Source organism: Bos indicus, chromosome 19 (assembly GCF_029378745.1).
Source record: "Bos indicus isolate NIAB-ARS_2022 breed Sahiwal x Tharparkar chromosome 19, NIAB-ARS_B.indTharparkar_mat_pri_1.0, whole genome shotgun sequence".
Taxonomy (NCBI): domain Eukaryota; kingdom Metazoa; phylum Chordata; class Mammalia; order Artiodactyla; family Bovidae; genus Bos; species Bos indicus.
The window spans coordinates 48,562,880-48,575,288 of record NC_091778.1 but is presented as its reverse complement, the minus strand read 5'-3'; the positions used below and the strand labels follow the sequence as shown (position 1 = coordinate 48,575,288).

The 12,409-nt window shown below is 44.5% G+C and overlaps 2 non-coding genes across 2 annotated transcripts; one reads left to right on the top strand and one right to left on the bottom strand.

Annotated features, from left to right (window-relative positions):
* Window positions 1-962: 962 nt before the first annotated feature.
* TRNAC-GCA (transfer RNA cysteine (anticodon GCA)) lies at window positions 963-1,034 on the bottom strand. The gene has a single exon. It is a non-coding gene; the product is annotated as a tRNA-Cys (tRNA).
* A 1,849-nt stretch (window positions 1,035-2,883) lies between these two features.
* TRNAW-CCA (transfer RNA tryptophan (anticodon CCA)) lies at window positions 2,884-2,957 on the top strand. The gene has a single exon. It is a non-coding gene; the product is annotated as a tRNA-Trp (tRNA).
* Window positions 2,958-12,409: the final 9,452 nt, after the last annotated feature.

Genomic DNA, 12,409 nt, shown 5'->3' with positions numbered 1-12,409 from the left:
GACCCTGATGCTGGGAGGGATTGGGGGCAGAAGGAGAAGGGGATGACAGAGGATGAGATGGCTGGATGGCATCACCGACTCAATAGACATAAGTTTGAGTAAACTCTGGGAGTTGGTGATGGACAGGGAGGCCTGGCGTGCTGAGATTCATGGGATCGCAAAGAGTCAGACACGACTGAGTGACTGAACTGAACTGATGGCTGTTTTGCACTATGAGTATTTACAACAAAGACAATAGTAGCCTACAAAGCCTAAACTATTTACTATTTGACCCATTACAGAAAAGCTTTGTGGACCCCTGTAGTAGATGATATACCCTAATGGTGGTGTAGAGGCCAGAGACCAGTCATTTATATATTAGTGTCTCACTGGTCCAAAATAATAGAAATCCTTCACAGTGTAACCAAGTTGGCGTTTACTGAGCACCTACTATGTGCCAGACTCTATAGTAAGCAGTAGGAATACAATCCTAGACAAGAGAACCATATTGTCCTTATACTCCAGCAAGAGGGAGCCCTACCGGGGGTTCCTCACTTTATGAAGTCACACATATTACCAATACACAGACACAAATTTATGGGGGAATACATGGTGCGTCTGTCACTTGCACCCTCATGCTGAGCATTGGCAGAGCATGACCTCTAACTCTAAGCAATGATTCTTTGCAGCTTATTCAGATCCCGGGGAGATGACTCACTATATCCCTGACAGTATGTCCTCAAAATTCTAGATGACTTTGTCAGTATCACAGAGGTTTGTGGAATGCGCCACTGCTGATGTTGGAGAAAAACACTTCTTTGGCACACCGGGAGAATTTGAGCAGTGGGAGGTCTCAGTGAAGTTGCTCAGTTGTGTCTGACTCTTTGTTACCCCATGGACTATAGCCCACCAGGCTCCTCCATCCATGGAATTTTCCAGGCAAGACTACTGGAGTGGGTTGCCATTTCCTTCTCCAGGGGATCTTCCCAACCCAGGGATTGAACCTGGGTCTCCTGCATTGCAGGCAGACACTTTACCGTCTGAGCCACCAGGGAAGTCCCAGGTAAGATCAAGGCAAATTAAATATGTGCTCAAATCTACTTCCTTCCAGCAGTAGATTGTTGCAAAACGACATATGGTTTTGCAGTGGGGCTGAGGGTCCATTTGCTTCTCTTAGTACCCTTCCAATTTATGGCTCTCAGAGTACTTATGAAATCATATGATATTAACTGTATTAAACCATTTGTATTATATTTGTGCGTTTGTGGTCTAGACATACTATACAAAGAGTGATGCCAGTTCTGCACATTGTCAACTAATAGGCTTCGCACACTAGAATTGAACTCCTTTTATTTATGTATCTATTTAATAAGATTTCATCAAATCTTTACAAAATTAAATTTAACGTTTAACTTTAAACAGTTTCAATGTAAAATTTTGCCATTCACTATATGTTTTTCTTTGCCTTTTTTTTTTTTTTTTTTTTTTTTTGCTGGTCTGTGCTGTGCATGGTATGGGATCTTATTTCCCCTACCAGGGATCAAACCTGGGCCCTCAGCAGTGGAAGTACAGTGTCCTAACCACTGGACTGCCAGGGAATTCCCTTATTTTGCCTTTTTAATGCATGGTTTTGAATAACTTAGAAGAAAAATAGCATATATAAAATCATGTTTTCCTCATTTTTACTTTACATTTTGGGTGTAAGTAACCCAAATTTTTTGTACTTTTAATACAATTTTATTTTTAATCCTTTAGATTATTACAAGCAATTGAACACACATTATGTGAAAACCTAGATTATAATAATGTGGTTTGGCCAAAATGAAGACAAAAATAAATTTATTAAATAATACAGTAGTTCATTTGCATTACTCAGATAAACATTGGTCCATCACTGGAATACTCATCCACTCATAATTTAAAATTTTGCCAGCTTTTAATCACATCAAAACAGTACCTTGATATGTACTTTTCACCACATATGAAGGGATACTTGTCAGGGTAACAAGAGTTTAAAGGCTTTTTATTTAACTGTTTGCTAGCTTGTAGTTTATAATGCTTAATATTTAGGCAAATGATACATGGGAATTTATGCTCTTGCCCCAGGGCCCTCAAATGGAGAAGCTGGTCTGTAAGACCCAATCTTTGTACTTAAGGAGCTCATAGTCTAAAGGGAGAGACTAGTAGGCCATTGTAATTGTTGTTGTAAAATAATAGAGTGCTAGAGAAATGTTTTCAGCGGATGGGATGTGGTCATGGAGGTCTTTCTGGAGGAAGCTATTTCTAGGCTTAGAGCTAAAGGATAAATTAGCTGTTAGCTAGGTCAAGAGCAGGAAGGAACAGAAATGGGAAAAGGACATGGGATGAGAGTTCCAGCCAGAAGGAACAGTGTATGGCAGGGGTAGTAAAACTGTCCTTTTTTTTTTTTTCAAACTTTTTATTTTGTATTGAGGGAAAGCCGATCAACAGCATCATGATAATCTCAAGTAAACAGGAAAGGGACTCAGCCATACGTATACCTGTATCCGTTCCCCCTCGTACTCCCCTTAGCAGCCGAGTTTTTCTATAAAGGATCAGATAGTAAATATTTAAGCCTTTGCAAGTCATGCAGTCTCTGTTGCAACTACTCAACTCTGCTGTTGTATGTAAAAATATGTTGCTATGTGTATTGTAGACAAAACATAAGTGTATGGGTGTGGATGTGTTCCAACAAGACTTTATTTACAAAACAGGTAGCAGGCTCGAAGATCCTAGTTTGCCATTTCCTTAGTAAATGGGAAGGCCCAGAGTTGAGAGAAAGCTTATTTGAGGTGCTGAGAGTCCATTAAGATGGCTGGTGCAGAGAGGATGGGGTGGGAGCAGGGAGGGAGGAGTTTGAAGAGTTAAGAACAAGGCTACAGGGACTCCCCTGGTGGTCCAGTGGCTAAGACTTCATGCCTCCAATGCAGGGGGCCCAGGTTCAATTCCTGGCTGGGGAACTAGGTCCCACATCCTGCAACTAAGAGTTTGTGAGCTGCAGCTAAAAATCCTGCATGCCACAACTGAGACCCATGCAGCCAAATAAACAAAATGGAGTATTTTTTCAAATTTTATTTATTTATTTGGCTGTGCTGGGTCTTCCATGCAGCGTGGGCTTTTCTCTAGTTGTGGTGAGCGGGGGCTACTCTCTAGTTGAGGCGCAAGGGCTTCTCATTGTGGTGTCTTCTCTTCTTGCGGAACCCAGGTTCTAGAGTGTGGAGGCTTCAGTAGTTGCAGTCCAGGGCCTTATTTGTCCTGCAGCATGTGGGATCTTCCTGCACCAGGGATCAAACACACATCTTCTGCACTGGCAGGTGGATTCTTTACCACTGACTCACAGGGAAGTCCAAAATAAAATAAATATTTTTTAAAAGACAACAAAGCTACAGAAAGTGGACGGGAGGAGTCTGGATGTGGAGACTGGAGAGGTTGCTGCCATACGTGTCCTGGGCTAAGGTAGTAGTGGGCAGAGGGAGTGAATGATTTGGGGAGACAGTCAGTGACTGGTAATAGGTAGAGAGAGGGAGGGAGAGGGTCGAGGCTGACTACCAGACAGGCAGTAGGTAGATGGTGCTGGGGGAGGCAGGAGACCTGGGGGAAGCAGATTTGATGGGAAGGCAGGGTATCAGTGATAAGATCTCTTCCCTCAGGGTTCGTTCAGTGCTTGCCCCCCAACACACACACACATATTTATATGCAGACTGGCTTTTTGGGTCAGAAATGTGGCTGGCAGTTTCTATGAAAATACAGTCTATGAACCCTGAGAAAGTTGAGGGAAGCTGAGCCTACAGAGCTAAATACCTTTGTAATGACAATCCTGGGGAATAATTACTATTGACAGGTTTTCTCTAGCCTCTGAGGACTGTAGGCTTTAGTTACTCTGGTTCCCTTTTATTCACAACTAATTTAATGACAGCGCAAGGACCTGGTATCTGCTAGTAACAGCAGCCAACTTGGTCAGGAAAGACAGCTTCACCCAGGCAGTAAATCTGGTCAACCAGATGGGCTGGCACTTGGAATGTAAAGTGTCCCAAGATGCTGGCTCTGGGGTGGGGATGGGGGTGTGGGGGATGCTTATATTGCTGTAGCTCCTCGCCAATAGGCACCCTGGGGTGATGGATGTCCTGTGTGAAGTGAGGGTGCATGGGGAGAGGGGGTGAGAGGAATAAGCTTGTTGAATACACCTGACACGTACCCTCACCGGGGCGGGTTAGCTGTAAACCTTGCTTGTCTTATCAGGACAGAACAAGGGGGAGCGTTTGCATGGCTGAAACAATTAGAGATTTTCCAGATGTGAACTGATGGACTTGTGGCATTTGTCATCAGTCGGAAACACAGGCCACAGACCAGCTACCTTAGAACAGAAGCGGCTGGGGCACTTTGAAGAGCGGCGGCCCCAGTGACACAGTGGGAAGCAGGTGCCTTTTGGTGCCTCTTAGGCTCTTAGACTGGTGTTTCGTAGGCCTCCATCATCTCACCTGGATGACTGCCTCCCTGGTTCCCCTCTTGCCCTCTTCCAATCAGGCTGCCTGAGTGACCTTTTTAAAATGTAAATTGGATTTTGTCACTTCTCTGTTTAAAAGCCCTTCACGCTTTTCCACTGCATTTAGGAGAAAATCCAGACTCTTTATCACAGCCTGCAAGACTGTCCACTGTGGCCCAGGTCTCCCTCAGCAGTATTTCTCCTCTAGAATTCCTTCGGCTCAAGTACACTGGCTTTCTCTCAGTTCTTCCAGTACTCCACGCTCCCCACTCTAGGGTTCTTGTTGTTCAGTTGCTAAGTCACGTGTTACTCTTTGCGACCTCATGGACTACAGCACACCAGGCTTCCCTGTCCTTCACTATCTCCTGGACTTTGCTCAAACTCCTGTCCGTTGTGTCGATGATGCCATCCAGCTATGTCCTAACTATTCCCTTTATTCCCTTATTCTAGAAAGTTCTTTGTACCTACCCCAATCCCTAACGTGGCTGACTCCTCGTATTTCAGATATCCACTTTAAAATCACACCTCAGGACACAGACAGTAGAGAACAGACCTATGGACATGGCAAGGGGGCGGGGACACATGGAAGGGGAGGAGAGGGTGGGATGTATGGAGAGAGTAACATGGAAACATGTATATCACCATATGTAAAATAGATAGCCAGTGGGAATATGCTGTGTGACTCAGGGAACTCAAACCAGGGTCTGCAACAACCTAGAGTAGGGGGAATGGGAGGGAGGTGGGAAGGAGGTTTAAGAAGGAGGGGACATAGGAATACTTGTGGCTGATTCATGTTGATGTTTGGAAAAATCAACACAATATTGTAGAACAATTATACTTCAATTAAAAAATAAATTTATTCATAAAAAAATCACACCTCAGGGCTTCCCTGGTGGTCCAGTGGTTAAGACTGTACTTCTGAAGTGGGCGCTGGTTCAATCCTTGGTCAGGGAACTAAGATACCACATGCCACTAGGGAAGGCCAAAAAATAAAAATAAAAATCACATCTCACAGGAAGTTTTCTTGACCACACAGGCTCCCACCCACTGCTACCCACTAAACTGTAAGCTCCTTAGAGGCAGGCACTATAATTAATTTGTTCACCACTGTTTTCCAGAGACTAGCACAGTGCCTGGAACATGTATGCTCCATAGATATTTGTGGAGAAATTAATAAATGAGTAAATAAAAAACTATTCAATTGATCCATCAATGGATGTATCCATCCATAACTGTATCTGTCCATGTGAATGGACATCTGTGAATGTGTAACTTCTGGTTACCTCTTCTGGATTACAAACCACTGAATTTAATGGCTTAACACAAATTTATTATCTCGTGTTCTATGTATCCAGTGTTTTCAACCAGACATTTTCTCTTGAGGTCTCTCATGTGGTTGCCATCAGGTGGCAGCTGGGGTGAGAGTCATCTGAAGTGACAGTTAATGCAGGCTGTCAACAGGGAACAGAGCTGGGCTGTCAACTAGAATGTCTACCCCTGGATTCTCCATGTGGCTTGGGCTTGGTGGCCAGGTTCGAGAAGGAGTGTCCCAAAGAAGTATCTCCTTTTGTCTAGGAGAGGGGGTCCCCAATTTCTGGGATCTAATGCCTGATGATCTGAAGCTAATGTAATAATAATAGAAATAAAGTGCACAATAAATGTAATGCACTTGAATCATCCCAAAACCAACACCCCCTGATTCCCCATCCATGGAAAAATTGTCTTCCATGAAACTGGTCCCTCTTGCCAAAAAGTTTGTGGACCACTGGCCCAGGAGACCAAGGCAGAAGCTGCATGGCTTCTTATGACCTGGTCCCAGAAGTCCCACATTGTCATTTAAGCCATATTCTACTAGTGATCAGTAAGTCACAGGCAAGCCACATTCAAGGGAGGAAATTTTATAAGGGCATAAAGGGCTAGTACTGAGAAGCATGGTTCCCTGGGGGCCATATTTGCAGGCTAGTTGCCACGGCCTCTTACATCATGATAATATAGGTGCCTCTATTCTAGTTTTGGAGAAGGAAATGGCAACCCACTCCAGTATTCTTGCCGGGAGAATCCCATGGACAGAGGACCCTGGTGGGCTATAGTCCACGGGGCTGCAAAGAGTTGGACAGGACTGAGCGACTTCACTTTGACTTTCATTCCTAGTTTACATTCCTTTGTTTATTTGTCTTAGGCTCTTCCCCTCACCTTCTATAACTTGTGTCCGTTACTGCAAGGACACTTATGGGTAAGAGTTGAGCATCTCTCCCTCAAGTGTTCAGAGGGCTGACACTAGCCATTCAGTTCCTAGTTACTCCAGGAAACTGGTCTCTGTTTTGGATGCTAACTTGCTGTGGGAGGAGCAGCAGTCTTTCTGCGCCTCTTGGTGTGATGGAAGAGAGGCCGGGGATGCTGGTCGACATCCAGGAATCTTGGTGCTCACTGTTCATCGCCAAGAGCAGTGCGCTGACCCCGGCCAGCACGCTCGGCACTGAAATCACCGGCTTTGAGAGCCAAGCCCTCAGAGAATTGAGTTTGGGATAGTTTCAAGGGTGGGAGATGCCAGGCCTGTCTCAGTTCTGCCTTGCAGCTAGTGTTTTTCATCCAAATGTGAAAAACTCTGTCCCTCCACCTCTCTCGCACTCCCACACCTCCTCCTTCCCCTCTTTTCCAAATGTCCTTCCAGCTGCTATTTTCGATTCCAGCCTCAAGGCAAATGTTTCACTGTAGCAGAGTTACTGTAAAATTCCTTCCCGTGCTCCCACAGATAATGGGACAATTCCCTTGAGGACCTCAGAAACCTACCACTTCAGAAGTGGCACAAAGGCAATCCCAAAAGGCAGATCTAAGGAAACAGAGCTCTCATAAAAGGTTATCATCAGAGGGACAGGGTCAGACGGTATGATTGTTTTTCATGGCTCTGGCTGAGTCTAGGCACATTTTCTTTCTCTTTTGAGGACCATCTGTTTCAAAGCACCAGAGACAACTGGGGGGCAGAAAACAGTGTTACGAAGTTTGCCTAATGGGCCCGTAAACATACGAACCTGGGATATAAAAAGAACTTCAGTGGGCAGTGTATACACAAGGAGAAATACCTTATCTAAAAACAACTTGAAAAACTGCAGAGGAAGCAGCATCCTTGAAAAACAATGAGTCATAAATCTTTTTTTTTTTTTTAACTCTGATGGACAGAGAATACATAAAAAGGGCTGCACCGAATACTGATGATAGGTGTTTCCATTTCACTGCCATTTCAGCATGTCTGGGGAAGGCGGGAGGATCGTCTATGTCAAGTTTAAGAAATAACACTGTCTGAATCATCATGAAAAGGAATCCCTCCAATTAAACAGTTCTGGAAATCTGTGTGTTGTCTTGAAGTAGTGCTGCCTGGTTGCTAATTGGTTTCTCCTGTCATGCTTCAGCTTTTGAAATATACATTTCAGTTCAAATTCATTCCTTCAGTACTAAGGCAAGTTCAGATGGTCACCTTTATTGAATCTGCTTTAAATTGTAAAAACTGGTTGTTGACTGTCAGAGACAGAGATAAACATCCTTCCTAAGCAAGTCAGAATGTAATTTACAAAAGTTACAAAAAGTGATGATAGTCAAGTGTTTCCTGCGGGACTCTCCCAGGAGACAGGTAAGTAGAAAGGTGAAGGTTTATGAGGACAAATTTATAGGTGTGGGGTAGATTTGGCCTCAGTTTCTAATCCCTTCCTCTCTTTATGTCCCTTACCAGGGCATTTTGTAGATCCTCCCCAAGAGGGAAGGAATAGATTTTTCTACCCTTTGACTCTGAGTTTGGCCATCTGATTTACTTGGGCCAAAGGAACTTTCATATGGATGGTATAAATAGAGGCTTAAAGAAGGACTTGCTCCATTGAACATCTTACTTTTCCACCTTTGCCACTGCCAAGAGAAGAATGTGACAGGCTGACTGGCTGGTTCCTGGAGAAGAGGGAAAGACACACGGGCAGAGTTGCCCTGCTAAGCTCAGTCTGCAAGAGAGCCTCAGCTGACTGCCCATGAATGAGCAAGCTCAGTCCAGATCAGCCAACCCCAGCCAATCCCTAGATGCATGAACTGTAATAATAAAGGATTGTTATTATTATGGTGGATTACTATTGTTATGCAATAGCAACTAATCCATAGAGGTGTTATGGGGTCATATTGACTCAGGTAGTTCTACAACCTCAGAATAGCCCTAATATCATAAGGGTTAATAACCAAATGAGTCAACAGAGACAGTAGTGGATATTTGCATAATGGGTCCACCGTTCCTATCCAAAACCACAGGAAGCCTTTCTTAGCCTCAAGAAAATTCCTGAAACTTTACCTGAAACCTCCATCTTGGCTTGGATTCCTCCACAAGTTGACATTGAGATAAGGACTCAAATGCAAGTAGTTTAAGTGGTGTAAGTGTGGGAGTGGGTGATATAAGGGAGGGAGCAGATATTAGACAATAAAAGATGTGTTGCCAAACCAGGCGGCTCAAGTGGTAAAGAATCTGCCTGCCAATGCAGGAGACACAGGAGACGCGGGTTCGATCCCTGGGTTGGGAAGATCCCTTGGACGAGGAAATGGTAACACACTCCAATATTCTTGCCTGAAAAATCCCATGGACAGAGGAGCCTGGTGGGCTACAAAGAATTGGACATGACTGAGCATGCATGCACACTCGCATGTCAGCTGGAGCTCAATCACACTGGGTGAGCTGAGAGCCAGTGCTGAACATTCCTCAGAGTAATCCCATCCAAGGGACAGGGAACTGGGGTATTTCTTCACCTCTGGACAGTCACTCTGTCTGAAGGCTGCCACAGGAGTATAATATCTGGGTACTTCCAGCCACACTAGCAGTGGCCAGAAAAACTCTCAGACACGGAAATGCAAAAGCTGGTGATCAGAAGTCTAATCGTCTTGTACCAGAGTGATAAGGCAAGGGGATAAGGGTGGGGTACTGATGTGTCTGTTGCTACTGTTGGGGTTCTGCCTCAATTTGGGGAGCATGAAATCGTGGTAGGCTGGGTGCCAGGTGGGTCAAGAATGTGCAGGTTAGATGGGAGTAGTAGGACTCCATGTGCTTCCCCATGCTGGTCTTTTTTTTAAATATACATATATATATATATATACACTTATACACATTTTTCCTGTGACTTTTCCAGTCGTTTTTTATCCCTCCTATCACTTTCTATTGTATCCATTCCTCTGGGGTGAAGACGGGTGGCAATACCCATGACTGGCTTTTTTTGTAAGCTGCCCACAAGTCTTGACAGCCCCAGGTCTGTCTAATCTTTGGAGCAAGGAGATTGATGCTATGAAATTGGAAATGCAGGCCCTGCAATTTTACAACACCTACATACAGTGTCAGATTTCCATTTGAAAAGCACAACATCCAGTGTGATAAGGACAGTCACAGCTAACTCAGTAGCTGTGGCGTTAAAAAGCCATGTGTATTGATCAGTGCTCCTCAAACGTTTTCATCAGTTCCAATACCAACAGAAAAAGTTAAACCATGTGCACTCAACCCTGCTGGTAGCCCAAAGTGGGTTTATTTGAATATAAAATGTTTTAAATTATTTAACACTGCATGTAGTGGACATGATGGTTTTGTCTGCCAACATCATTTCCTGAGGGAAATCACTGTCCACCTACTGCATCATTGCTGGGGGTGTATTGTTCATAATGGCTTTGATCCCTAGTCACAGGGCTGAGCTGCTGGCATGGACCAGGGAAGGGTACCAATTCTGTACCGATCATGGCACCCCACTGACACAGCACATATCTCAAGCAAGGAACAATTGCAGTGTCTTCATAAGTGAAAGTGTTATTCGTTCAAATAGTGTCCAACGGTTTGTGACCCCATGGACTGTAACCTGCTAGGCTCCTCTGTGCATGGGATTCTCCAGGCAAGAATATTGGAATGGGTAGCCATTCCCTTCTCTAGGGGATCTTCCCAACTCAGGGATCAAAGCAGGGTCTCCCACATTGTGGGCAGATTCATTACTATCTGAGCCACCAAGGAAGCCCCGTCTTTTCATAGGTGTATGGATATAAGGAAAAAGAAGTTCTTTTCCTTCTTGTGGCTGGCTAAGTAAGGTAAATAAGGATCTGAGTTGCCAACAGTCAGCTTAAGTGTAAGTTGGAGAAAGCCTCCATACAGAAGGGGGCAAGCAGAGCAGATAGATGGAGAGAGTTCTGACAACATCACTGGAGCACCTGTATATCCAGCCGTACCTGAAGTTGCATGGGCTTTCCAAATAAGTGAGTCCTGCCAATAAAAGGCAGGTAGTTTGTTTAAGCTAGTTCATTTGAGATGGAACAATTTCAACAATTGCTTAGTAAAATAGACATTCCAGGAAAAGTGCCTTGTTTATCCTGTGGCTTCATATTTACCCCTGCACATGGTCACCTATCCCCTCAGCATGTGTGAGGCCTTAGCATCTTTATCTCAGTTCAGTTCAGTCGCTCACTTGTGTCCAACTCTAGTCTTCAAAGCAGCATTGATTCAGAACACTTTTGCTTTAAATTTCCCCAGCTCCTCCCCAATCCAAGCTGCCTTCGAAGAGTTTAAGCTCTTTGCTGTGTCTTATCCCAGCTACCTATTCTTCCCACCAGTCTCTCCAAAACTTACAGGTTTGCTCCCGTGCCTCCTTTCTTTATATATGTGTGTGTGTGTGTGTGTGTGTGTGTGTGTGTGTGTGTGTGTGTGTGTATTATTGTTATTTATTTATTTTTGGTTGTTGCTGTTAGGGCTTTTCTCTAGTTGCGATATGACAGCTTCTCATTGCAGTGTCTTCTCTTGTGGCAGAGCTCAGGCTCAGTAGTTGTGGGCATGGGCTCAGTTGCTCCGTGGCATGGGGAATCTTCACAGACCCAGGATCGAACCCATGTCTCCTGCATTGGCAGGCGGATATTTTACCACTGAGTCATCAGGGAAGCCCCTCCTATGCTGCCACCTTCTTCTTTTTAAAGCTAATAAGTTTAAAAAAATTATTTATTTGGCTGCTCCGGGTCTTAATTGTGGCACACGGGATCTTCATTGCCAAGTGCAAGATCTTCGTTGAGGAATGTGGGGTCTTTTTCAGTTGTGGCCATGTGGGCTCCTAGTTTCAGCCTGCAGGATCCAGCTCCCTGACCAGGGATCAAACCTGAGTTCCCTGCATTGGGAGCGTGGAGTCTTAGCCACTGGGCCACCAAGCAAGTCCCCTTCTATTCCTTCTTGGATCCTCTACTATCCACTTAATATCATTCTTTGCAGATCTCTTTTCTGTGCCTCCCTACCCTTACTATCTTGATTATGGAAAATATAACCTTTGGGTTCGCACAGAGTCGGACACGACTGAAGCAACTTAGCAGCAGCAGCAACCTTTGGGAAAATCAAATCCATGGGATGTTAGGAGAGAAACTTGTGACTGATTTCTGGGGTCAGAGCAGAGAAGAATATAGCAGGGCAGCATACCATCACCAGAGCAGACTGGGGACATCACATGGAGTGGAAGCGGCGAGTCTGGTTTTCAGGCACAGAATGCAAAGGCAGGATCCCAGCCCCAAGACAATAACCACAAAGCATTCCTCTTTTATGAAGAAGCTATGTACCTATCGCACTATACTTATGTGCTATAGAAGTACACAAAAGAAGTAGACAGGCCCTACTTTCAAGGCAGTTTTAATTTAGCCGAAGGATAAAGTAAAAATCTAGAGAATGATCACGAGGTAAAACATAACAGTGCGTGGCAGAGCAGAACAAAGAGCATCAGATGAGTAATCAGCAGATGCGGTGGAAGGGAATGGCTGAGTGAGGTAAATTCGTGAAAGAGGGAGTCTTGGAGGAAATTAATCTTGAGCCAGGCCCTGAAGGAAGTAATTGACAAATGTAAACTCGCCAGCTGGCTATGGGGAAAGCAGCTCTGTCTGCAGGGGTTGTGTAACTCAAATCTGCTCTGA